Source organism: Sinocyclocheilus grahami, unplaced genomic scaffold, assembly GCF_001515645.1.
Source record: "Sinocyclocheilus grahami isolate Dianchi unplaced genomic scaffold, SAMN03320097.WGS_v1.1 scaffold8876.1, whole genome shotgun sequence".
Lineage (NCBI taxonomy): Eukaryota > Metazoa > Chordata > Actinopteri > Cypriniformes > Cyprinidae > Sinocyclocheilus > Sinocyclocheilus grahami.
This window is the reverse complement of record NW_015512279.1, coordinates 270-4,991: the sequence shown is the minus strand read 5'-3', so window position 1 is coordinate 4,991 and position 4,722 is coordinate 270. Positions and strand designations below refer to the sequence as shown.

The following is a 4,722-nucleotide window of genomic DNA, read 5'->3' as shown; positions in this document are numbered from 1 at the left end:
TGTTGAGCCCCAGCTGGACCAGTTTGTGAATGAGCTGTTGAGGGATGATTGTGTTGAATGCTGAACTGAAGTCTATGAACAGCATTCTGACGTACATCTATATATTATTTAATAAAGAATTGTATAATATATAGATGTTCATGTGATAAAATGTGTTTTATATAGACACACACGCACATGTTTGTGAGAATATATGTACTATGTATGTGCAATACAATTACGAAAAAAAAACATAGATAGATAGATTTAATATATATAACACACAATATTTTAAGTCATATTATACTCACCATGTTGCCATGACTTTAACAAGACATCCAATTGTCTAAATTGTTTTCAGTAAACACTTTTTTTTTCTTGTTTTATAAAAAAATATAGAGAAGTTTTTTGTCTTCATTGCTATATATGTCTATATGTATCTATAGCCATACATGGTGCGTGTGTATATTAAACACTAGTTTCCCATAAATGCAAACATTTTATTTAATATATTGCATTCTATTTTCAAGTATATTCGCATATATTTTTATTTCGTGTAAGGTTGATATCATTAGAAATCATGTTTAATCCCACACAGAGCACAGCTAAGTCTAAAAAAATGTAAACTGTTGCTCTTTCAGAAAAATATAAGTGTAAGAGTCACACAGGCCTGCAAATTGTCTTCAAAAAGACTTAGCATTTGGAAATACACAACAGAAAAATGCTTTTGTCAGACCATTTAATGCAGGGGTGTCCAAACTCGGTCCTGGAGACCCGGTGTCCTGAAGAGTTTAGCTCCAGCCCCAATTAAACACACCTGAAGCAGCTAATCAAGCTCTTATAGGCATACTAGAAACTTAAAGGCAGGTGTGTTGAGGCAAGTTGGAGCTAAACTCTGCAGGACACCGGCCCTCCAGGACCGAGTTTGGGCACCCCTGATTTAATGGGATCTTTAAATGCAAATAAGCCTCAGTCTTTTGTAAAACAAAATCTTCATGCATTGTTGTGACCCACTGACAGATCTAATGAAATAAAAAGTTTTGTGTCTTCAGTGCAGCACTGCATTCTCCAGCCATGAGGTGCAGTAACTGATGGCAGATGGCGGCTGTTGGCATTTGTACCCGGCTGGCACCCAGACTGAGTCATGGAAAACTCGGTGTGAGGCACAAACAGCTCTCACTCGACACTTTAAACCAACCGTGCAGGACAATATTATAACCAGACTCAAAGAACATTTAGAAAGTCATTTTTTTGATAGTGGATTTGTGCAAATAGTTATAGATATAATGTCATGTATAAGAAGAATCATTGTAAGGTCGCCTTGGGTTGTTTTATCTAATGCCCTTGGAGGTGTTAGCGTCCTTTTTTGCTTACTTATTACTTGAATTCAAGAGCTATAGACTTTTCAAGCGGATTGCCTGCAAGACAGCAGATCCAAAGCAGATGAGAAGAAATTAGTTTTTATTTTTATTTTTCAGGATTCTCAGGGAACATCAGCTTTGAGTTCTGTATTAGCGTAGTAAATTTCCAGTGAATTAATTGCTTGTCTGAGATGTGAGATAACCACGGCAGGTTGTAAAGGAAATCAAGCCCTCATGTTGGTTTTGTTTGGTTGTCCACTGACAAAGCGGTCAAACCCCAGGCAAAACACTGGGAAAATAGGGACATCCAAAGTTTCAATAGCAATTTCTAATAAATCATCTTTATTCAGGGCTTTTCAGATGTTCTTTATTTAGTGAGCAAATACATCCTTCTGGAACCCAACAGAACAAGTGTTTTTTTGTTTGTTTGTCATTATTATTTTTTATATTTTATATTGTATGTCCTCTGTAGAAGACATCAGGACTCGGTTATAAAGAAAACAAGGCAAGACAATCAAGGCATTTATCAGTTTTTAGGTTTAAGGCGACACACGATTTCCACTTGCTGTTTTCTGGAAATCACAGACAAATGCCTAAAGTTGGAGGCAAATCGGTGCTCATTCTAAATATCTGAACCTGTCTGCGACTCAGAGTCCTGCAGTGTGAAATGTGTTTTGATTGAAAATGACACTGGCGTCGACCTACAGCAAATGAGAGAGCAAGATACAGGGCAAGAGAAAGTCCAGGGGGAGGAGTCATAATAGACCTGCAACAGAACATCAACAAGCAACCATTCTCTCCTTCATATTCTGCTTCCTTCCCCCCCCCCTTTTTTTCTCTGTAAATCAGTGTACAGACAACTCATATCACCAGCTTCTTGCAGGCTTCTTGTTTTCTAAGAAATGCAGTCTTACATTATTTCCTGTATCATTTCTAGTCTATGTTAGGTTGTGAAATGTAGTTTGTAGACCAGACAGACGTGTGATTCTTCCTATTGAAAAGTTGTATAATGTGTGACCCTCTTCTAGTCGATCTGTTGTGTAGTGTGCACACAACAGCAGCTAAATGGTACCCCAGACAGTCGTGCAGTGATCTGATCTGATGACTTTGGAAATTGCGAGGTGTTCCCAGCATAACAGTGTTGTATTTTTTGCAAATATGCAAAAACAAAATTGGGTGTTATCAATTTTATACACTGACCAGCCACAATATTAAAACCACCTGCCTATTATTGTGTAATACAGCTTTGATGCATCGAGGCATGGACTCCACAAGATCACTGAAGTCGTCCTGTACTATCTAGCACCAAGATATTAGCAGCAGATCCTTTAAGTCCTGTAAGCTGAAAGGTGGGGCATCCATGGATCGGATTTTTTGGTCTAACACATCTCATAGATACTCCATCAGATTGAGATCTGGGGAATTTGGAAGCCAAGGCAACACCTTGAACTCTTCGTCATGTCCCTCAAACCATTTCTGAACAATATTTGCAGTGTGGCAGAATGCATTATCCTGCTGAAAGAGGCCACTGCCATTAGAGAATACCATTGTCATGAAGGGGTGTACTTGCCTCTGTCTGTCTGCCTTCATCCTATAGTCCCATAGTGCATCCTGCTGCCATCTCTTCCCCAGATAAACAATGCAATGCACCCGACCATCCACCAGATCTAAAAGAAAGAGTGATCAGTGACCAGGCAACCTTCTATCATTGCTTCATGGTCCAGTTCTGTCACTCACTTGCTCATTGTAGGTACTTCCAGTGGTGGACAGGGGTCATCATGGGCCCTCTGACCGGTCTGTGGCCATACAGACCCATACGCAGTAAACTGCGATGCACTGTGTGTTCTGACATTTTTCTATTATTGCCAGCACTAAGTTTTTCAAAAATTTAAAGTACAGTAGCTCTTCTGAGTGAATGAACCAGACTGGCTTGCCTTTGCCTTGCCGTTATTCACTTCACCTGTCAGTGGTTTTAATATTATCAGTGTATACACTGTCTGGTTTTTTATATTAACATGTTTTTTAAGGCCAAAACGCTGGGATAGACTCCAGTATCCATGCAACCCTTCATAGGACAAACAGTTTAGAGAATGGATGGATGTAAAACTTATACTATTGATCTGCAATGTCTCCTCAACAGATGAAATATGTCTGCTACACCCTGATGTCTATTACAAAGGACATTGAAGAAATCACTGAAAATGTATTTAAAGAAGCTATTGCAATGTCAGACATTAAAAAAAAAAGAGAAGGAAAAAGAGTTGTTATCATTAAAACCACAAGCATGAGATGTCCTCAGTGGTATGGATGGTCTCTCAAACAAATGTCTTCTAAGAGGACACAAATGAACAGCTGGGCTCTTAAACTGATACAGCATATAAAATGACATACAGTAAGTATGTTTTCCACATCATATCACGTTAGTATTGCGATGTGACTTACATGCAAAACATATATTATATTTCAAACATAATACAGCATGTCAGTTACAGTAATCTTTTGACACAACAAGGTTTTCATCTGTTATGGTAATATAAATGTCCATTCCTCTTTAAAGGAGTTTTGTCACACTTTATATTTCTGTTTCCCCGTCTCACTGATGACGCAGATGTGCTTGTGAAGGGGAAGAAATCACTTACGTGAGTCAAGCGATAAATAAAGCAGAAAATAAAGCTGTATAAGTATGTTTGCTTCTGCATGTGTGCAGTGTGACAGAAAGATGTTTTCCATCACATTTACAGCTGTAGGAGGGACTTTAACACATGATGTGTGAGGCTGATTAGAGTTTTCTAGGAAAGATGAATGCTGTGCTGTATACCAGATTTCAGCTGCAGCTATGACTGTGAGATTTATCTCTTATATACTGTAAGGCTTTTAGGCTTTTTTATGCAGCTTTAAACCTTTTCTGTTTTCATTTTATTTTAATTTATTTAATAATTTTTTTTACTATAATTTCCTGGTAAATGCCATAACTACACTATCTGAACCTATTTTACGAGGAGGTGATTTATAAAAAAAAAAGTAAGCATGAAGGTCCATCCCTCCACCTATAGTGCGGCGTAAGCTGATGGTAAAAATGATGGTACAAAAAAGATGGTACAAATTCATATAACTTAGTCACCAATTCACAAAAAAATGTAAAATGTAAAAAAATCATGTTATGAATTGTCATTAGAGTGTGTTTTTCCTATGGCTCCAGAAATAAGTGCCATGTTCCTCTTCAGGAACTCGAGCTGCGTCGGAGGACGCTTCAGGAACGCCCTTCAGCATGACCCACTCTGAACCTCGTGTGTAATCAGACCAATAGATGGGCGAGACATCATGGGCGGGTGACGTAATGACCAGGAAGCTATAAAAGCACGTGCGGTGAGACCAGCGTCAG

At 38.4% G+C, this 4,722-nt stretch overlaps 1 long non-coding RNA gene across 1 annotated transcript in view; it reads left to right on the top strand.

Moving 5' to 3' along the window:
* The window catches only part of LOC107578113 (uncharacterized), a 5,304-nt gene extending 4,096 nt beyond the window's left edge, over nt 1-1,208 (top strand). Inside the window, exon 2 of the long non-coding RNA XR_001608303.1 lies at nt 1,032-1,208. This is a non-coding gene — a long non-coding RNA (uncharacterized lncRNA). The remainder of the gene's footprint in view (nt 1-1,031) is intronic.
* The last annotated feature ends 3,514 nt before the right edge of the window (nt 1,209-4,722 follow it).